Below are 23,981 nucleotides of genomic sequence, written 5' to 3'. Positions count from 1 at the left end.
CATTGCGCATAATAGGCCACCCCAATCAATCCTGAAAGATCGAAGGGATACTTCTAAAATATGGGTAAAATAACTACAGAGTACACTTCTTGGGAAAGTCTCGGGACTTAAGAAAATAGTAATTTAGAGTAGAATACGATCGACAGTCTGATTAGGCGGTGACTGGTTCGTAACCCAGTAAAAACGCAAAACTAGTATTTAACTTATGCGTGGTAATTACGATGTTCCATGTATCCAATAAAATGTAAAACAAATGCTTTGAAGCTGCGTACTAATTGTAATATGCTCTAAAAACTCTGAAAGGCTCTGACGAGGTGCATTCAGTTATAATTGATGCAATTAAGATCGCTATCAGACATGAAAATGAGCTGATAGACGCTATATATGGTACATCCCCAATAATTTGCATCTCCTGGCAGTGCTTGACTCGATCTAGTTTTCTCATCTTTCCTAAGAAAAATGATGGAAAAAATTCCAACACCATGAAATAATTAATGCAGAACAGCGGTTCCCAAGGTTTCCGTCTCGCGAATCCCTTTTACGATCTGTGTTGGATGAACCACTGACTTTTAAATGTACATACAGTAAATGAACATGCTTAAAATCTAATTCCGAGCAAAAGGTGTAATAACCTTAAATTAACTAAACCCTTATCGGTTAAAACCTAAAGTTACTCTGGTTACTTACGACTTCAAAGTTACACTACGCGTGGGCCTAGAAATATAGGTTTTCATTGGAATTACGCACCTCTACCTTGGGAATCAGTCAGAGGTTTGCGCCTGCTTTCCTTGGAACAGAAATTACTTTCACCACGAAGTCTGTTTTTGTTTAGACTTTTGAAGAAAACGACTTTTCGCAGGAACATGTGAATGAAAGAGTAATAAAGCCATTATGGCTTTATTCGCTAACACTGCAATCTCCTTTAAACTTAACAGTAAATCAGTTAACGAGGAAGATTTATAACATTTATCCAACTGAAAATCAACAGAAATTTCAAGAAGCCGCTCTTTTTCATTTACGCTTCTGTGGATTTTAAAACTGCTGACTCTTCGAAAGAATTGCGAATCCAATAGTAATTATTGGACATAACATAGATGTATTCTCCGAAGGTTTCTTCCAAGTCCCTTGAAAAGTTCTTTAACCTCTTCTTGATTTTTCGTCCAAAGAAAGATAATTTTCCACCAGGAAGCCGTGAAGTATATCGAAACTCTCGCTTTGATTCCTATTGAAACACGTTTCCCAAAAATTAAGTTTTTAATGAATGATTCTATATGGTCTTGCGGAATATAAATGTTCATATTTGACCCCTGGACAGATAAGCGTAAACTGTTGATTTTTGAGAACATGCTTGCGAAATAAGCTAAAGTCTCAAGCTAGATTTCACCTGCCACACTTTGCTTTGTGGAAGGCAAGGCTGGAGAGAAAAACGACAACTTCGTGTTGAAGCTCATACAGTCTGGAAATAGTTCTCAAAATTTTTAATAACATTTTTGGGGAACAGTGACCTTGTAAGCTACATAAAATCAATGGAAAAACAGTCTAGATCACGATGGTTGTTTTATTAAAATGACCAGTTTCGGCCTAGTCTTACGCCATCTCCAGAAGCACCATCAGCTGAAGTTGATGATGCATAGAACAGTCAGTTGGCCTCAGTCGCTGAAACTGCAATTTCAGCGACCGAGGTCAACTGACTACACATACGTCAACTTGAGATGATGGTGCTCTCTGAAGAGGGCGTAAGACTAGGCCGAAACCGGTCATTTTAATAAAGTAATCATCGTGATCTAGACTGTTTTTTCACTGATCTCGTAATATAGTTCTACCTGTTCTACCTCGAGAGAGCCATCCAATTTCAGTGTGAGAAAATAAATATAAATGCTTCCCATTTACCCAAAATCTCTGCGAAGATGCGGGAATTTGTAGGGCGAGCCTTAATGAAATAAATTATTTTGACTCCGTCGTTCAGCACAGATTTCAATCCATAAGGCTTCCATTTAGAAACAGGAGCCTGCACAAGAAAGTAACAATGTGTCCAAGAAGCTTCCGGCGCTACCGATTTCACTTTGACAGCAAACCCAGAATAAAATCCTGTTATAGATTTCGCACCATCTGAACAAATGCCTACACAGAGAGGCCAGTCTATTGAACTTTAGCGGAAGTTCTCTTTTTTAAAAGTCTGCAGACGAGTGGCTCCTCTAGTTCAGATTTCCCATTAATATAACGGACGAAAAATAACGAAATGGCTAAATTGGCAACGTCAGTCGATTCGTCATGTTGAATCGCAAAAGGAGGACTGGAACGAACTTTTTTCACAAACTGATTTTCGACGTAATTTGACATGTCTTTAATACAGCGGTTGACCATACTGTCGGACAATGGTACGATATTTATTTCCTTTTTTTTTTTTTTTTTTTTTTTTTTTTTTTTTTTTTTTTGTGAAAGACTCTCCAAACATGTGCTATACTACATCATTTATACAAGGCCGCACAAAATCTTCAGCTATTGAATGATGTTTTGTAGTTTTAGCAGTTTTGTAGCTAATGCGATAATACGCTTCAAGAGCATTCTCATTGTTACTGTTTGCAGCGGATACAAAAGTAGCTAAATAATTTTTCCACTCGTCAGCTTTTCGTGTAAAAAGATAAGAGATTTTTTTACGTGGGTAGGGTGTTTAGTTTCGGAATGGCGTTTAAGTAGAGACGTTTTCGGACTACTGCTACAAAAAATGTTGCCACAAACAACACAATCTGGCCTTGGACAGTTCTTGTCACCTATATATGAAAAATCCAGGGTTAATGAAATTATCATCGTACGTTCTTTTCTTTCGGCACGGTGCACTTTTTCGGCTTGAAACACATCACTAGAAGTTGAATGACATGTTGACACAATACTAATTGGCGATTTTGTTAAACCCCGTTTCCCTTTTAGACTTCCAGTTAACTATTTTGATGTGAGTAGAAACGATTCTGATACGGAACTGAGTACTTTCTGCATTTGTCACACCAAAAGGAGAACTAGGCTGTTGTCGAAAATTAAACGGCCTGTAACCGTGGGGTCGCGGTATTGTTGTTAGTCTTTCTAGAACACAAAGAAGTTGGCAGACCAAATTTCCATTGCAGCAAAATCAAATATATTCCTAACGTTCTTTGTCGCTGTAAATCAGACATTCGTAGTAAACATTAATTTATTTTGGAAACATCTTGATAAATTCCCGATGTTACACTTCCGTAACAAGCGGAATTGTAGGGTTAATTTAAGTTTAAAATAATAATAATGGTTTTTATTATTAATATGACAATGCGGCAGAAACTGAGGAAACACTAATAGATCTAACCGAAACCCGCGATTATAGAAAAGAGTTCTGGCGAACCCCCTGAAATATTTTGCGAACGCCGTGGGAGTGCGCGAACCACAGGTTAGGAAACGATGATGTATTTCGGGAATACATCGTGTGACTAACCTATATAAGTGATAACATTCCAAGATTATAGGTTAATGTAAGCGCGAGAGAAGCCATTGCAAATGCGATATGCTGGTACATTAAAAACGGTATAACCGCCAGAATGTCGAATGCAAGCATGTATTGTGTTGTACAGCTGCCGTATGTCAGTTTTAGGATGAAGTTCCGTGCCTTACACACTTGGTCGTTCAGTTGTTTGTGGATGACGCTGGAGTTGTCGTCCGATCATGCCTCCCATGTGCTCGGCTGAAGACAAATCTGGTAATAAAGCAGTCGAAGGCAACATGTCGAGACAATGTAGAGCGTGTTGGTTTAATCAGCGGTATGTGTCGAGCGTTATCCTGTTGGAAAACACCCTTAGGAATGCTGTTTATGAATGGTAGCAGAACAGGTCGAATCACCAGACTGAAGTAGAAATTTGCTGGCAGTATGCGTGGAATAACCACAAGAGTGCTCCTGCTGTCGTACTGAATCGCAACTTAGTCGATAACTCCAGTCGATAGGCTGGTCGCAAGCCCACATCTGGCCTCCTACTAATTAACACACAGCCATAATTAGCACCTAGGCAGAAATAGTTTTCATCAGAAAACACAACGGACCTCCACCCCGTTCTCCAACCTCCAATGAGCTCTCGCTTGACACGAGTGAGGTAGCAAATGGTGGTTGTTCGGGATCAGTGGAATGCTATGGGGCGTCTGGTTCGGAGCTGTTCTAAGGAAATGAGTTGCAACGGTTTGGTTTGTCAGTGTGATGCCAGCTGCTGGTCAAACTGCTGCTGCAGATGCAATAACATGTGGCACAGCCATACAACAAACACGACGGTCTTCTGTCTCGGTAGTGCCACGGGGCTATCCGGAGCTCGGTCTTCTTGCTACCGTACATTCCCGTGACCACCGCAGCCAGCAGCCACTAGCGCAGTTGTGAGCATACTGGACTCGTATTCGGGAGGAACCTCATTCAAACTCAGTGAGATGTTGATAACGGGACCGTTGTCGCTTTAAACAATTCACCACGTCCAGTCTTAAAGGGAACTAATGCTTACGACCGTTACAGCGCGTGTTTCAGGAAAACCTGATTTGTATCCTCATAGAGGCGCTACTAACGCCATGCTTATGCGACTGGCGTGAAATTTGAATAGACATCTTTCCGATTTACACAAAAGGCTTCCAATTTTCGTTAATGTCTTACAACTCCTTCTTGGGGCTGCGATTTTTTCGTCAGTGTATTTGGAACTACTTCGTGCACTGCACAGGCCAGAAACGTGAAATACAGCCTTCTAGAGACATATCTTTCTGTCTACAATAAAGTAATTGTCATGATTTCAATTAGCTTGAAAGGTATTTAACTGATGTGTATTACACAACATCTTTCACTCGAACACTTACGTACTGTTTGAATGAATTTTTGCAGTCTTTGTGATAAATGAAAATAATACAAGGACTTTATGAATGCAACCATATACATTGTAATCTTTTCTGTGTTAGTGAAAACAAGTAGTATTCTCCATTTAATACTGAACCGTCAACTCTTTGATGCAACAAAATTTAGCTGTTCTTTTTACGAAATTTTTGTTACAACACTAATTTCAATGCTTGTGAAAGTCCCCCACTGGTTTTATTGTGATGTTTGTTCTTGCATAGCAAAATTATTTAGTTTGGTATCGTGATTGTTTGGAATCAGTCTCTTCGATCGTTGCAATCAAAGGTATATTTATTATGGTAATAAAGTTACTAATCGTGTGCCCAATCAAACCCGTATTATTACTACTCTACATAAGTAATTCAAATGGTTCAGATGGCTCTAAGCACTATGAGACCTAACATCTGAGGTCATCAGTCCCCTAGAACTTAGAACTACTTAAACCTAAGAACATCACACACATCCATGCCCGAGGCAGGATTCGAACGTGCGAGCGTAGCAGCAGCGAGATTCCGGACTGAAGCATCCAGAACCGCTCGTCCACAGCGGCCGGAATAAGTAAGTCAATAACAAGCAAAAAATTATGATGAACGTCCCTTGAAATCAGAAAAGTTTGTACTAGACATAGTATTTATTTTACTGCAAGTTCGTAATACACATTCTTGCGATACCTGAAACACATTCGCACAATTCCATAACTTAACTCGAATTAACCATCGCTCTTCTAACACAGTCTGGTCGCCATGATATACAATACATTATGTCATGTGCGTCAAATCGACAAGCGCCGACCATCTCATCTGTCCTTAAGAAGGTTCTTTCCTACTACACCTGTGGACGCCAGCCCACCAGATATGAGTAATCGCGCAGCTCCCCCCGTCTAAGGTTCCAGTTCACCCTCGGGCATGGGTGTGTGTGTGTGTGTGTGTGTGTGTGTGTGTGTGTGTGTGTGTTGTCCTTAGCGTATGTTAGTTTAAGTTAGATTATATGCTGTGTAAGCCTAGGGACCCATGACCTCAGCCGTTTGGTCCCATAGGACCTTACCACAGATTTACAAAAATATGACTAAGGTTCAAAAATGGCTCTGAGCACTATGGGACTCAACTGCTGTGGTTATCAGTCCCCTAGAACTTAGAACTACTTAAACCTAACTAACCTAAGGACATCACACACATCCATGCCCGAGGCAGGATTCGAACCTGCGACCGTAGCAGTCGCACGGTTCCGGACTGCGCGCCTAGAACCGCGAGACCACCGCGGCCGGCTATGACTAAGGGCACGATTCCATATGTAGGAACTGTGTCGATAACTGTACCCTTACAAACTGGGACTTTTGGTCTTCAAAATATACTAGCAACAGACTGGAATCGAAAATCACTAACCTCCATCAGTGAAAAATGTTTGGACACAACAGCTTTTAAATTATAGCAAATATCGATGAAATGTCACAAAACATTAATTTCTTTTGGGAACAATCAATCTACTTCTGCCAAAATAAGTTCGATTCAGACGAGGCGTCGCAGCAGTAGACTGTGGCGTGGCAAAGACTGTTCATAACGTGTCATAGGCGTGCGGGACTCTTTCTTCCGAAATCTTCGAATGAAGACCAAGTGTCCAAAACGTGGTGTAAGAAGATCATCTGAGTTGTCTCAGGAGGAACTTTGCCGTCGACTTCGACTACCCATTTTACACTACTGGCCATTAAAATTGCTACACCACGAAGATGACATGCTACAGACGCGAAATTTAACCGACAGGAAGAAGATGCTGTGATATGCAAATGATTATCTTTTCAGAGCATTCACACAAAGTTGGAGCCGATGGCGACACCTACAACGTGCTGACATGAGGAAAGTTTCCAACCGATTTCTCATATAGAAACAGTAGTTGACCGGCTTTGCCTGGTGGAACGTTGTTGTGATGCCTCGTGTAAGGAGGAGAAATGCGTACCATCAGGTTTCCGACTTTGATAAAGGTCGGACTGTAGCCTATCGCGATTGCGGTTTATCATATCGCGACGTTGCTGCTCGCGTTGGTCGAGATCCAATGACTGTTAGCAGCATATGGAATCCGTGGGTTCAGGGGGGTAATACGGAACGCCGTGCTGGATCCCAGCGGCCTCGTGTCACTAGCAGTCGAGATGACAGGCATCTTATCTGCATGACTGAAAGGGATCGTGCAACCACGTCTCGATCCCTGAGTCAACAGATGGGGACGTTTGCAAGACAACAACAGTTCGACTACGTTTGCAGCAGCATGGACCATCAGCTCGGAGACCATGGCTGCGGTTACCCTTGACGTTGCATCACGGACAGGAGCGCCTGCGATGGTGTACTCAATGACGAACCTGGGTGCACGAATAGCAAAACGTCATTTTTGAGGATGAATCCAGGTTCTGTTTACAGCATCATGATGGTTGCATCCGTGTTTGCTGACATCGGGGTGAACGCACATTGGAGGCGTGTATTCGTAATCGCCATACTGGCGTATCACCCGACGTGATGGTATGGGGTGCCATTGGTTACACGTCTCGGTCAGCTCTTGTTCGCATTGAGGGCGCTTTGAACAGTGGAAGTTACATTTCAGATGTGTTACGACCCGTGGCTCTACGCTTCATTCGACCCCTGCGAAACTCTACATTTCAGGAGGATAATGCACGACCGCATGTTGCAGGTCCTGTACGGACCTTTCTGGATACAGAAAATGTTCGACTGCTGTCCTGACCAACACGTTCTCCAGATCTATTACCAACTGAAAACGTCTGGTCAATGGTGGCAGAGCAACTGGCTCGTCACAATACGCCAGTCACTGCTCTTGATGAACTGTGGTATCGTGTTGAAGCTGAATGGGCAGCTGTACCTGTATACACCATCCAAGCTTTGTTTGACTCAATGCCTAGGCGTATCAAGGCCGTTATTACCGCCAGAGCTGGTTGTACTGGGTACTGATTTTTCAGGATCTATGCACCCAAATTGCGTGGAAGTGTAATCACATGTCAGTTCTAGTATATTTCTCCAATGAATACCTGTTTATCATCTGCATTTTTTCTTGGTGTAGCAATTTTAATGGCCAGTAGTGTACGTTTGCTCATATCTTTTTCAGAGCCTCTTACAAACGCGATTACAAAAGTTCATTTCATTCGTGTCACTACAACGCTAAAATAATTATCACTAGAAAAATCAATTTATTGAAAGAGAAGAAATTATTTTGAAAAGAGCTCATTTTCAGTAATGCAAGTGTTTTCATCACATGTATACTGTGAGTGGTTGCCAGTAAATAATGTTCAGATATCAGCTAAAATTTTTTTACGAACTTCCAGCATGGTGGAATAATTGCAGGACAGCAACTTTCGTTAATCAGTACAACGATAAACCAATTTCACCTTTTTAATGTACTCGATGACTAGTTTCGAGCAGTGTACCGTTTTCAAATCATCGTGCTGAGAGGAGTGGCCGCGTGGTTTGATGCGACATGTGACAAATTGCGCGGCCCCTCCCGCCGGAGGGCATGGGTGTGTGTGTTGTTTTTAGCATTAATTAGTTCCATTAGAACTACTGATGGCCTTGGGAGAGCCAGTCATAACAAAACTCTACCATCTGGTGAGCAAGATGTATGAGACAGGCGAAATACCCTCAGACTTCAAGAAGAACATAATAATTCCAATCCCAAAGAAAGCAGGTGTTGACAGATGTGAAAATTACCGAACTATCAGTTTAATAAGTCACAGCTGCAAAATACTAACGCGAATTCTTTACAGACGAATGGAAAAACTGGTAGAAGCGGACCTCGGGGAAGATCAGTTTGGATTCCATAGAAATGTTGGGACACGTGAGGCAATACTAACCTTACGACTTATCTCAGAAGAAAGATTAAGAAAAGGCAAACCTACGTTTCTGGCATTTGTAGACTTAGAGAAAGCTTTTGACAATGTTAACTGGAATACTCTCTTTCAAATTCTGAAGGTGTCAGGGGTAAAATACAGGGAGCGAAAGACTATTTACAATTTGTACAGAAACCAGAGGGCAGTTATAAGAGTCGAGGGGCATGAAAGGGAAGCAGTGGTTGGGAAAGGAGTGAGACAGGGTTGTAGCCTCTCCCCGATGTTATTCAATCTGTATATTGAGCAAGCAGTAAAGGAAACAAAAGAAAAATTCGGAGTAGGTATTAAAATTCATGGAGAAGAAGTAAAAACTTTGAGGTTCACCGATGACATTGTAATTCTGTCAGAGACAGCAAAGGACTTTGAAGAGCAGTTGAACGGAATGAACAGCGTCTTGAAAGGAGGATATAAGATGAACATCAACAAAAGGAAAACAAGGATAATGGAATGTAGACAAATTAAATCGGGTGATGCTGAGGGAATTAGATTAGGAAATGAGACACTTAGGTAGTAAAGGAGTTTTGCTATTTAGGGAGTAAAATAACTGATGATGGTCGGAGTAGAGAGGATATATAATGTAAACTGGCAATGGCAAGGAAATCGTTTCTGAGGAAGAGAAATTTGTTAACATCGAGTATAGATTTAAGTGTCAGGAAGTCGTTTCTGAAAGTATTTGTATGGAGTGTAGCCATGTATGGAAGTGAAACGTGGACGATAACTAGTTTGGACAAGAAGAGAATAGAAGCTTTCGAAATGTGGTGCTACAGAAGAATGCTGAAGATAAGGTGGGTAGATCACGTAACTAATGAGGAGGTATTGAATAGGATTGGTGAGAAGAGAAGTTTGTGGCACAACTTGACTAGAAGAAGGGATCGGTTGGTAGGAAATGATTTGAGGCATCAAGGGATCACAAATTTAGCATTGGAGGGCAGCGTGGAGGGTAAAAATCGTAGAGGGAGACCAAGAGACGAATACACTAAGCTGATTCAGAAGGATGTAGGTTGCGTAGGTACTGGGAGATGAAGAAGCTTGCACAGGATAGAGTAGCATGGAGAGCTGCATCAAACCAGTCTCAGGACTGAAGACCACAACAACAACAACAGTGCGTAAGTCTAGGGACCGATGACCTTAGCTGGTTGGTCCCTTAGGAATTCACACATATCTGTACTTTTTTCTTTTTCAAATCATTGTAACATAGTCAAAATGGTACATCGGAAAACAAAAAAACCATGTCAAAAATATATACACAGTTATCTGCATTCATTGCACCTATACATTTGCACTTTATAATACGCATAATAATAACCATTTTACGCTGCAACAAGCTAAGTTATCAGTATACTAAAGTTCTGTTTTGCGGGTGACTTCGTCACTGTAAAGGCTGAGAGTACCGAAGTACCATTAATTTTGCTCACTTGTGCGCAGCTGTGTTGTCTCACAGTATATAGCTCTCGATAGTATTTATATACGGGTCATCACCACGAACTAATGCCTCCTGCTGCCTACTGCAATGATCTTGCACTCGCTTCCCTAGCACATTGGTTATGTGAGAAATGGAGTGTCTTGAAATAAGATTCTCCCGTCTCTTAGTACATATCTGCGTAACGTGATGCTAGGTATTAACAAACTAGTGCCCAGTATAGTGCTGCGATAGTACGCAGGATGTAAGAGACCTACGTATATAAATTTAAAATTTTAAAATTTCTTTGAGGAGGTAAAAGAACAGTATAAAAAAAATGGAATCGTATGTAAGTGCCACAAACTAACATTTTCAATATTCAAATAAATGTTTCTTAAATATTCGATGATTATATTAATGTTATGAAAATAACCGTGTACATCAAAAAACCTTTACGAAACATGAAAACAGTTTTCTTTATGAATATGTATAAAGGCAACAAGAATTATATATCGAAAAAGAAGTAAGTGTCATCCTTTCGTTTTCTGGAAAACGATGTAAGTGCCTTAATAAGTTTGTGAAGAGGATATAAGTTAAGGGTTCATGTTAAAAAGAGGTGGTTAGTCCACTGTAATTATTTATTTCAAGTTTCTGCTACCAGACCTTTTTTATTTCATGCTTAATCTAACATAATGCAACGCGTTTCGAACATGTTCCGTTCATCTTCAGGCGTTTATACATACATACATACATATAGAGAAATGTTACTTAAAAATAAACAGTCTTAAACTAGATTAATCTAGAACTCTTTGTCCATTGTTTTTTACTGTAGCTGCTGGTGTGGTATTTGGGGGGAAGGAGGGGGGGGGGGCAGTGTATGGCTAGAAATCGAAATCAGTGATGTCTTCTGCTGGTTTTCTTCCTTGTGGTTGAATATGTATATCACAGCAATCTCATCATCTTACTGCTTCACTTGCATCACTTGTGTAGTGGCGGAGCTGTTGATTGACATTGCACTATTGCACATTATATTTTGTCACTGATTGCCAACGTAATTCACTGCACAAATTGCTTCGATCTTATACACACAACAGAAGCTGGCGGACAGTTGTGTTGGATAATGTCCAGCTAGCACTGAGGCAACGATTACGACTCGAACATGACTACACCCATCACACTTTGCCATTGACATTAGACAAAATTTGAACAATGTACACTCCCAATTGTTGGATTGGGAAGGGTATGCCAGTACCGTGCCCACCTTGTTCTCCCTACCTCACTGCTATTGATCTGTTTTTATAGGGGAAATGAAGCGTTTAGAGCAAATGACAGGAATGGGGGAAACTTCCGAGTTAAAATCGGTACCAATATTTTAGTTCTGAATAACGGGTATTTTTCGGTATTTGTTTGGTCTTGGTTATAACAGGTGCTTGTTTTTATTGTTTACTAATAACAGGGTAAAAAACTGAAATATCAATTATTCGTAGTAGCAGTGCTAAATTTTTTAGTTTTTGAATAAAACTTTTCTAAAAAAAAGAATGCAAGTTTTATTCGTATAATTCCCGTTGTTTTAAAATATTGCATTGTTATAGAAAACGGTAAAAGCTATTTTAACAACAATGCCTACAAAAACGAGCAAGAAACACATGGGGCAAGAATTTGTACAGCATTGCTGAGAGAATTATGTACTTGTTACAATGTGGCGTGGCCTACTGGATGGTACGCATGTATATGCAGTGTTCGAAACTTGCCCTCTCTGGTCTGCATGGTAGCTCTGTTGTCTGTGTCTACATAAAATACGTTTTCCTGCTTGTAGCCTATGAAAACGGACACGTTAAGATGAAAAATATTCTCCAACCTCATATTTCATCATTTAGCACTCAATATTCATAATGCCCAAATAGTCCTACGGTCCTCGATTACAGCATGATTTTTGGGGGAGTTTCAAAAAATTTGCCTCAGTGGGAGAATACTGGTGATTTTTTTGTAATATTCAGCCACTTGTCACTTTTCGAGAAAAGCAGCGAACGGTGGATGGATTAAGTTTCCCTTTATGTGACTATTTAGTTTAATATTTTGATGTTATGTATCCCGAAACTGACGGAGTCAAATACTCTCAATGTTTGTTCGTCTTCTAAGTTATTTACAGGAAAAAATAAGAATAAAAGATGTTGTTTTGAGCGGTTCTATCACTCAGGTTAAACGTGAGTGGAAAAAAAAGAGATATAACCGAGAACCAGATGTTTCCGCTATAATCGCCATCACAAGCGGTACACCGATAGGCAATGGAGAAGAAAAAGATTGATCCTTGAACTGATGCTGGAGCCTGGTTTCTTTTTGGGTGTTAGACAATCACTGGCATGCAGATGTCAGTTCTGCATCTATGTAAATGTACGACATTTTCAGCAACAGCTGTAAAAGGGTATTCACCGTACGGCGGTTTGAACACCGTCTCTGAATATCGTTAGCGTCAAAATCTTCATGGGTCGCCACCGAGCCAACGGAACGCAAAAAATGTTTACTCCTTATCTCCTCTACATACTAAAATTTTGTTGACGTTGCTTTGTTTACACCCGGCATATACAACTTCTATGTCACAATTGAAGCTGTGTCTGAAATTCTCTGAAACTAATTTATCGAGATAGACAAATATTTCAAAATAGAATGGGCGCAGGTCTCTTGTATTCGGTTTAGTCACTACTGTTGTCTGTACTAGAATGCAGGGTGCTGAAGTTCTTTGGTTCATTACTGAACATCCACTTTCATCGTTTATTTTCGGTTTAGAGTTGGGATGAAGTGCAGTTCTTTTTAGACGATTATAGTCGACCAGAAACTTAGTAGCAACAATTCCTTGTAACATAAAGAAACGTTCTGCTTCTCACAGAATCATCCGTTATGGATTACGAACTACAACTGGTTTTTAAACTTGTGATTAATTTTGGAATAAATAGGTAACCAGTCACTTTTATGGATTTTTTTGTACTATTTATCGTACAATTAACATGTTTTCGAGCAATAGCAGTACACTTAATTGCCCTAAACGTAGCAAACTTCCGTTTCATTAACGTTTCGTTACCGGTAGCTAAATTTTCATGACTTGCGCCAGAATTACCACCTCGGTGTCTATCTGCAATTGGTTCACGATAAAGTGTTCCTTTATCATCTAATTGTGATTATGGTCCAGCAGTGGCACGAAAACATCTTAATTGTACAATAAATAGGAAAAAATCCAAAAAAGTAACTTTTTGCATATTTGTTCCAAATAAATGACCAAAGCAGAAGCAACCAATGCAGATTAACGTGCGACAGGTTGTAGATACGCAGAGATTCGTTAGTTACATTTAAACTTTGCTAGGAGATATACAACAACTATTCACTTTTTTACTAAGCCACAGTGAAACCAAGTGTTTGTGCTGTACACGCAAAGGCGGGAAAAGAAACTTCTAGTTACAGAGCAAAACGCACCAGCAGATATTAAAACACAGTCGACATTAACATTGCAGTGACGAAGATATAAATATTTTTCTCCAACTGGATATGGGTTAAAGCCCGAATCGCTACTTAGAGCCTGCTAACGGTACTGGTTGCTGCATTTCTTGAAGTAATTCAGTCCTCAGCCGCGGAGCTCCGCAACCACTAACTAAGCTAACGTTACCATAAAATCTTGAAATATACGAGGGTTATTCCAAAAGTAAGGTCCGGTTATAAAAAAAAAATCAAAACTAAAATGATTTTTCAAAACAATTGTTTTATTTACATTCCTTACATCTTTATCTATTTTTCTACATAACTTCCATACTTATTTAAACATTTGTCACATCGTTCAACAAGCTTTTGAATGCCCATGTTATAGAAATCGGCCGCCTGTGACGATAACCAGTCCTTAACTGCTTCTTTCACTTCATCATCTGTGTCGAAGCGCTTGCCGCCGAGAAACTCCTTTAAGTAACGGAACAGGTGGAATTCACTTGGCGCCAGGTCCGGACTGTAAGGAGGATGGTCCATCTGTTCCCATCCAAATTTCTTGATCAGAGCTTGCGTTTCATTTGCAGTGTGGGGTCTGGCATTGTCATGCAACAACAAGATTCCAGACGACAAAAGACCACGTCGCTTATTCTGGATTGCACGTCGAAGTTTAGTCAGGGTAGCGCAGTAGGCGGCTTTATTAATCGTTGTTCCTCTCTCCATAAAGTCGACTAACAATACTCCACGTCTATCCCAGAACACAGTCGCCATAACCTTACGTGTTGAGATTGTCTTCTTTGCCTTGACCTTGACTGGCGATGACGTGTGACGCCATTGCATTGACTGACGTTTAGACTCTGGAGTGATGTGAGAAACCCATGTCTCATCCCCTGTGACAACATTGTCTAAAAGACTGTCACCTTCCTTATGATATCGCTCCAAAAAATCAAGAGCAAAAGCCATTCTTTTCATTCGTTGGGGCTCAGTAAGCAGCCTGGGAACCCAACGGGCACACAATTTGTGAAACTTCAAATGTTCAGACACAATTCTGTACAAAGTTGTTCTACTCACATTCGGAAAATGCATGTCTACGTCTGTAATAGTGAATCGGCGATCTTCACGAATTTTTTTGTCAACCGCATTGACCAAATCGTCTGAAATCACTGATGGTCGGCCACACCGTGGTTCATCGTGCACATTATCCCGTCCTTCATTAAAAGCTCGCACCCACTTGCGCACTTTACTGTCGCTCATTATGTTAGGACCGTACACTTCAGTAATCTGCCGATGGATTTCCGCCGCTGAATTGTTTCTTGCAGACAAAAACCGTATCACTGCCCTTACTTCACAATCGGCGGGCTGATCAATTGTCTTAAACATTGTAAAGTGACACTGTGAACTACACTTAGCAACAGTAACAAAGCGAATGGCGGCGTTTGACGCGCGAGGCTTGCCGGGAGTCGGCGCGCATACGTGTTTTGTCATTGGCGCCAAATTTCAATAGTTACGGCGAATCGGACCTTACTTTTGGAATAACCCTCGTACCTTCGGTAGGGCGTTATGAGTGGCCCGATGAAAGTGAGCTTAGACGTGCTACACGTCACGTGTCGTGAACATAAAACTTATCCCATATGAAACTATACACATATCGTTTATAATGGCAGAATTACTAATACAAAATAGCGGAATGACTATAATATTACTTGTCTTTATGTATCAGTATTTAATGCTTCAACAAGTCACGTTAAAACTTCTACAAAATTGTTGGTTTGAGATGGTGTCTCTGAAGTTTTCCTGAAGTCATTTTCTATAATTTTGTTTCGTTTATACTTGCATTCATCCGTTACAAGTGAAAACGAATGACTCAAATATCTGTCGTACAAACTTAATATATTTAGACCCGACATCTCACATAAGAGGCTTAGTGTTTCAACTACATGTACTGCTCGCCGGAAGGAAAAAATGTATTAAATTTGAAATAGATGCTTATGAAAAAGAACACACGAGATCACTTAGCGCTCAGATTCATGGAAGACATCTGGAATAATGAATAATGAAATCGTAATGTATTTCTTTCGAAACGTTCGCCAACCAGACACTGAAATTAACTTATTGTGATTATTTACGAATATTACCTTTGAGCATCGCACGAGGTTTTCCGCTTGTCGAGAAGGATGTGAGTACATTCTTGTCTTTCTGATTACAGATTTCAAATGTTTTCTTATATTAATACGTAGACTGATTTGCAGATTCATTGTCGCCATTTGAGCCTTCATCCTCACTGAGGCCACTCTTATAAATAGCACGGTTGTTGTGGTAAATTCACGATGCCTTCTACGCTGCACATATTAGTAAAACATTCGACATCTGTGCACCCAAACAAAAAGCTGCCCTTTCATTGGTGATGCCGAAACTGCTAAAAGTTCTCTTTGTGGAGCAGACGTAGAGCACTTTCCGGTACGTGAATCACTGTGCGAGAGAACTTTTCCTGTAAACAAGGAAATTTCGTGGACTCGAGCTCCGGTTCCGATAACAGCCGTCTCGTCCCCCCTGCACGCCTGAAAGACAGAAAAAAAAAAAACGGAAATGAATCTCGACTGGAAAAACGAGAAAGTTAATTCGAAAAAAAGGAATGCTGTTGTGCGACACTTTAAGAGAGTGCACAAACAGAGTCATGTAAACGTCATTGAGATTATAGGTGTACTCAGTCGAAAGATATTGTGGTGTGGGCCGTGTCGTACCGCGTGGAATGTCTATCTGTATGAATCGTGTTATTGTATTGTAAAGACATGCACAAGCTGTGAAATGTACCGTACGAATCTGATAAAGCTTGTTTGTGTACAGTAAATCTTTGTATGTGGGCCTAGTTTAACATCTTTTGGGTAATATATTACGTAAAACTTTCCAAACATACACTGAAAACAATCTGCTAGGATCTCGAATGTATTAAAATGCAGGTGACTACCTTTACCTCTGAAATTTCCTTTAAACTCAAGCAGCCTGCCCATACGTAATGGAAGTTTTCTTTGATCGTAAGATTCTGTTAATTGTTCATCTCCTTTACCAGAAAGCACGTCTCACATGCAGGCACAAACTACATCAACGCGGTATTGAACTGTCTTTGGTCAGTAGGCTATATGTTACGGGTAGCAAAGTCTCAGGGTTATCTTTTTATTAAATGCCAATTATAATTCTTTAATAAAATATACATCAGTCATGGGATTGATGAAACATCGTCTTGGCCACAAATTCTGTCTCCATAGACAAGCACGATGTTTTTACGTAAAATTCCTTTTTTGGAAATTTGTGATAAGGTTCTATGGGGCCAAAGTACTGAGGTCACCGGTCCCTAGGCTTACACACTAATTACACTAACTTACGCTAAGGACAACACACACACCCTAGCCCGAGGGAGGACTCGAACCTCCGAGGGGGGAAGTCGCGCGAACGGTGACGTCCTACACCACGCGGCTACTCCGCGTGGCTAAAATTTCTTGAAATGGAGCAAAATACCTATCCACTCTGAAGGCGTATTATTAGTATTATTTTTTAAGAAAAGTCTGAGTTAAATATTATTAATCAGTTCACAAATATTGTGACATAACTTCATCGGTCTTACGATGGCCGATAATAATATGAATAGCGTATGCGTCCCTCTCGCGTTATTTAAAATATTCACGGGCACTTCTTAAAGCGTAGGCTGGTGGGATTACTAGAATAAGAGGATACAAAATTAGGCAAAATTTCATTTGTTGCTTGAAATTACGAAATTACACTTACAGCTCAAGATACAACGTTGGAAAACGAAGAAGAAGAAGAAGTGAGAACAAAAAAATCGCCAGAGCATTTGTTCTAAGAATGACAATGCTCATAGATACTAGTTTCCCACGTTTCAGTTCTTTGTAGGTCGTGACACATTTAATTAATATTTTTCGTAATATTTTTGTAAAGTTGAAGCGTTTGGTGTTTCAGGAGGCATCATATCGAAGATATATGCCAAATACAAGGAAAGCGAAGAAACATCATCCGCTAAGCCACAACGCAGATGAATGTGTACATTAAGGGGAGTTGGAACGCCCCATCCTGACAATGTTAAGTTTAATGACTTGGCTTCCCTGTATTTTTTAGGAGCTGGTGTAGCCATTGACAAGAAATTTTTGCAGGACATTAAACTGTATCTTCTGAGTCTACTGAAGTACAACAATTGCATTTCAGCCACTGCTTTTGGAAATACATTTTTTTAATGACACGGTAAAAATTGTGCATACTTTTTTTGTACGTTATCCTAAATAATTTTAATTATACATAACATTAAGTTCTTCTTTGAGTTCAATAGACTCAGGATATGTATATTATTACTCCCTGAAAATTTGAATACTCTGCTCAAAGTGGTTTCTGAGATTTAGGGAAAACTGCAACAAAAAATGTACATTTTCAGGAATGGCTTCTAGAGTTTCAAAGACTGTAACTCGCGTAATATATGCTTAATTTCTTATTTTTAGTCGCCCAAAAGCACCCTGCACCTTACTGTATATAATCCTATTTATCTTTTTCCAAGTTTTTTTCTTTTTTTCTTCTTTCTGGACTCCTTAATGGCCAACTGTGCTGCATACTCCGCTTTATCAATGCGAATCTTGTCCATCCGTTCAAGTTATCCGATGCAATTTGCTCCAGGATTAATTCCGATATGCTGTAGCATATGTTGCCATCATTAAAAGCAATAACAGCATCACTGACCCAGCACTATAGTGTCTTCATTCCAACAAAAACGTTTTTTGGTAAGCGAGTCCATATAAAATTATTGAACGACTCATTGGGATTTTGAGTCTGACTATGCATACACCTCTTGAGTAATTCAGGATTTGCCAGGTCTCTGTAAATAGGTTTTATGATATACATTACTGCTGCTGGGATGGAAGGTTTATAGCTGTATAAACTGTCTGGGAACTGGGCATTGCAGTAATTTCACTATGAATAAAATCCAGGAGGACAAAGGTGATGTACTGGTTTTTCATCAGTTGACAGTCTGTGTAAGAAGGTAGCCCATACTGCCTGGCCGGCCGCTGTGGCCGAGCGGTTCTAGGTGCTTCAATCCGGAACCGCGCTGCTGCTACGGTCGCAGGTTCGAATCATGCCTCAGGCATGGATGTGTGTGATGCCCGTAGGTTAGTTAGGTTTAAGTAGTTCTAAGTCTTGGGGACTGATGACCTCGGACGTTAAGCACCATAGTGCTTAGAGCCATTTGAACTATACTGCCTGCTTCATTTTCAACAAATCCTCAGTATTATTTCTAATGGCCTTCCCATAATACTCCTGTAGTTCATCAATCAGTGTCAGCTTGCCTCTTACAGTTCTACCATCAGAAAGTTTCTTGCCTCTCAAACTTTGTTTCAACTTCCTCAACCTGGTGCCCATCCTCTTCTGGGCATGACCAGCACATTCAAGTTTTGTGAAAATCTTCTCACCATAAGGCTGAGCGGCTACTACACTGTTATATGCTTTTGAGTCTCCATCACCTAAGATCTTAGTGTAGCACACTCCCCTTTCGTTCACAGATCGACTAAAAATTTCAATAGCTGCAGAGGCCTCCATGCTACCACTTGCTCCTTCATAATTTCTCTCACAGATATGCCCTTCTTCATTCCGTGATGTACACGTATAACAATGTTTGGTTAAAATATGGAAATCTATTACCTTCCCAGTATCCACACTGCTCACCGTAGCAACAGAATTCTTAGAACTGTAGCTGCATTTCTGCCAAGTGCCATCAAAAGCTACTGGTATGTCAGTCATACCATCATTTATTTCAACAGCTTCGTTTGCAGCACCCTTCATTGACTCACATGCAACAGACTCCACAGCAACTCTAATAAATCCTGCATACGTGTCGATTTTACAAGGTGGGCGTGGAATATTCATGACGGCACACATTGTTTCTGATGCCGTGTGTCCTTTGCCAATAGCTTAGTCAATCCAGAAAACCAACAAACATTTACTTCAAAATAATTATTTTTACATTTATCAGAATTCCAAAATGATTGAGTATGTTTACAACTGTCACGATTAATGACACGTTTCCTGGTTAGTCCAATTGATACCTCACGGTCTTCATGTAAACTAACTGGCCCTCCACATATTTTACAACACACATATTCACCTAACACCGTTGTTAGGATGCATAAATCTATCAGAATATAACCCAACCTACCATTTACATCACTTTCGATTCGAGAAAACTGTGTATCACAAAGTTTTATTTGATTTTCAAAGCACTAATGGGTGTTCTTCTAGGTACTGACGAGTTTGCCTGTATTTCGCTGTCTGTAACTTCACACACCACGTGTTGAACACAGTGTTCTCGTTTATTCGAAAATCTATTACCATGAAACCATGTTTCTTAAAAACACTTCGTTTTTGCGTCATATTTTACTTTTTGATAGATTTACCAATCTATTCGTCACTTTCACTTGGAAAAACGTTAGCACTTCGACATACAACGAGTGTTTATGCTGTGAAACGTTACCATACCGTTTTTGACAGTGCTACCAATACAAAAATGTAATTTAACCTTTATTACACACCAATCCACAGCCTTCTATGTAAAAAATTAGTAATTTTATTAGATCTTGAAGTAATGCATGTAAAAAATTTAACATTTTCAACCAGTGCAGATTATATATTAAAAAATTAAATACTTCCCATGTGAAGTTTCGTTCTTTGTAGTTTTTTCGTTTGACGTTTCTTTAGTGAGATATTTGGCCCGGTCACGATCAATGGACCACCCTGTATATATATAATCATTTTATTCGGAAAATTGCAATTTTTATAATGAGAAAAAATCCGAAAATATGAAAAAAAATAATTCCGTTCTAACACTCCGTAAGTGATCGCGAAAGACGTTAATTGAAGAGGATTTTGACGAAAATAAGAACATGACAGTTTCAAAAGTCAGTGAAGAAGTGAATGTCGCACTCGCCACCCTTGTCAGCAACAACACCAGAGGAGCTCAAAAACAAGGGAATTGGAGTGCGAGCTGGAATCCCAGAACCATTCATCAGTGTTTCAAAAGCCAGTAACTGGAAAACATGGTACCGAAGCAATAAAACCTAGCCCATAGAGCAATGGAAAAACGTTGTTTGGTCGGATGAGCTCTTGTTTATAGTTGTTTCCAACTTCTGGTCTAGTGTAAATCCCAAAAGTGAAAGATGTCGGGCGTTCGGTGATGATTTGGGCAGCCGTATTGTGGTATTCCATGGGCTCCATTATTACTCTGCTTGGTGGCATTGCTGTCATGGATTATGTGATATTTTTGGCTGATTGGGTCCCAACATTACCCAATGGTGATACCGTGTTCCAAGATGACAAGGCCTTTGTTTTTACAGTTCGCATCGTCCAAGACCAGCTTTGTGAGCACAAGCATTAACTGCTACATCTCCCTTGGCCACCTAAGTCGCCAGATTTAAATATTATAAAGACTTTGACTACTTTAGAGAGAAGGGTGGATAATTACTATCCACCTACATTATCGTTTCCAACACCTGCCACTATTTTGAGTAATAATGACAGATTGCCTTGAAAACTGTATATGACCTGTATTTACCCACTCTCAGACGACTGAAGACTGTTTTGGGATACCAAAGGTTTCCGAATAACCGTAGTTGACAAGGTAATATGTCATGTAAAACTTTAAATGTATGTATGTCAACGAAGTAGGCCAATAGTTTTGTGTATCTGTTAGAGGACCTTTACTTGAAGGCAGAAATCACTTGTGGATTTGTCCAGTTACTTGGAAAGCAACCTACGGGAATTCCATTTCTAACATTTACTCTACGCAGAACCGTATAGGTATCTTATTAGTCTGTCAACCCGACTATGTTAAGTGTCTTAATAAAAGGTAACTTGTATCTGCGTCTGTTTAGTCGATCGCGAGGTGATTTAAAGGATGAATATCATGACCATCTTTCCCTGTGAAACAGTTTTGGAAAAAAGGAATTAGTATTTACGCCTTCTGTCATCACCTTGTGTCATTTGGTCAGTTAGAGTTTAGTTTACTAATTTAACATTTTCTAAGGATCTTCTTTCATGTTGGTAAACAGACTTCTACTTTCGAAGTCAGTGAATATTTACACTAATTTTGGATTCGTTTAGTTTTTGTTTGCTGACGAGGCTTTGAAGTTTAGATTTGTAGAAAAGAAGGTCTCTTTGCTTTTGGAACATTTTCTAAAACGGTTTCAGATGCATCTGGTTATCTACCGTCTCTCACAAATCTGCTTGGCACATAACTTTCTTATAAGTGCTGTCCAATACTCCAGACGGTTTTACTCAATATTTTCAGCCTCGGAGATGAGTGGTTGGCGACAGCTCAGGTAAATTGGAAATTTTTGCTTCACGCACTTTTTATGTTTACATAACTTACCAGAGGACAGTATTTACTTTATGTGTACGTAGCTATATTAAATATTGTGACTATTCCCTCGAATCGAGTGACACACTATTTTATCTTGTGCTTTGTTTTTGCACGTAAGGTGGTTTGCTAGTTTTTTCAACGAGTACCTGTCAACATTATTTCTGTGTCGCTTGTTGGCCATTCTGTTTCCAGCACTGCAAGCACTCCGACTCTTTTTACACCGTTGTTTTTTATGTGGTAGCAACGGTAAACTACCTTCCTTTGACATGCAGTATATAAATTATGTAAATACGACAACACGAGAAATAGCATTCATATCCGAGCAACTATACAAGATCGACGAAGCGAACGTAGTCGCTTGAATTACGTAGTGGTTTTAGTCTTCAGACTTAAAGAAGAGAAGGAAATCATAAAACAGGATGGCTAAATGTCGACTTTACTCACTATATGATATGTTTAACTATGTATGTGAGGTGGAGATACGAAAAAATATTTTGCAATAATCCTGCCTGGAAACCAGCTGAACAGAGCTGTCATCGCAGCCTGAGTAACAAGCCAAAAAGGATGGAGCGAGCGCTGGAGCGTCAGTCGTACGGCTCTCTCTGAAGATGGCTGAAAGATATACAGCCGAAATATTAGAAGAAGAAGCAGAATTTATGCGGCTGCATTCCCGAAATTTAATGGAGAAGCCACCGGTAGTTCATTCAGCATACAAATTCTCGACGTGGCTCATTTCTGCGTCTCGTAAAGCAACATTCCGCGGCAAACCACTAAATTCGACGAGAGCAACGCGCCGGACAATACCTTATGATGTATCGATCAGAGTAGAGCAGGTTCGGCGGCTCCTAGCGATCACGTGGGCCAGTGTTCAGACAGCTTCTCGTACCATATGAAAACTGAAACAGACACTGAAAACCGTTCTAAAGTGCATGGACTTTTTATGATAGGTGAAGCTCCATGGTTGAAAAGGTCTTCACAGAACATGTTAATTTGAAGTTCACGAACGATGCTGACTACAGTTCTCCCTAATTTTAATAATGAACAGTTGTCTCTGTAGCGAGTGAGATGCGAAATATCATCCATAAACCTGTCTCCTCAGACTGGATATATCGTCACCTTTGTAACAAAGTTCGGGGTATAATGATAGTTGAATTATAACTACCTGGTGGCTCGATTTTAATGGGGGGGGGGGGGGGAGGGTTCTCGTCTTCTCCCTGCTCCGGACCACATGGAATTGTGTTGTGTCGTCGTCAATGGACACAATTGGAGCTGGCGCGCTGACACAGTTTCCCATTGGCGCCACGGGCGGCGCTTTGAAGTTCGCCGCCAACCAATAGCGCAGCCCAATGAGCAATCTCCGCGCCACCGCCTGTGAGGTGGACTTTCGCTTTGTGGTAAGTGGCGGCCACAGGCAGCGACGAGGGTTTCGTGTTCGGCATTTGCGTACAACAGTTCTAATACGGAGTTCCATGGACGCAGTTCGTGGCTGCTGTTCGTGGTGGAGATCGGACAGCATGACTTAGTCTACATGTGGAGGCGCCTGTAGCCTTCGCATTGGGACATGTGTTTACTACAGTGATTGGCAGTGCGGCGTCTAGGAGGGACATAGACTTTTTTGACATTGTATTCAGTAACACAGACCTTGACAGGCCACTGCTTAATGGTATCTTTCTTCAAGCACATCCAACAAGTTGCCGTAAGACTCTAGTTAAGTAAGGCACCATAATATATTTGTGTGTCACTGATTTGTATGCACCGTCACAGTTTCTCTATCCACGTCAGAGCACATAACCTAATACGACATGTGCGAGCCTTTGTACCCAGATGACCTGTACACGACAACTTGTTTTCACGCTGTGCAGTTGCCTGTAACTGTTTCGTTTATCTTCTCCTCTGTAGAAGGTTTTGTAAGTACGACGAATATTGCTGCCTGTTAAAGTCTTGTTCGTAC

The 23,981-nt window shown here is 40.4% G+C and overlaps 1 protein-coding gene across 1 annotated transcript in view; it reads left to right on the top strand.

Moving 5' to 3' along the window:
- Positions 1-23,981, top strand: part of LOC126458809 (parathyroid hormone/parathyroid hormone-related peptide receptor-like) — a gene marked incomplete at its 3' end in the record, with an annotated part of 611,649 nt that overhangs the window by 148,193 nt on the left and 439,475 nt on the right. The gene's annotated exons all lie outside the window — the stretch shown is intronic.

Source organism: Schistocerca serialis, chromosome 1 (assembly GCF_023864345.2).
Source record: "Schistocerca serialis cubense isolate TAMUIC-IGC-003099 chromosome 1, iqSchSeri2.2, whole genome shotgun sequence".
In the NCBI taxonomy this organism is placed as follows: domain Eukaryota; kingdom Metazoa; phylum Arthropoda; class Insecta; order Orthoptera; family Acrididae; genus Schistocerca; species Schistocerca serialis.
The sequence above is the reverse complement of the archived record's forward strand: the minus strand, read 5'-3'. Positions and strand labels throughout refer to the sequence as shown.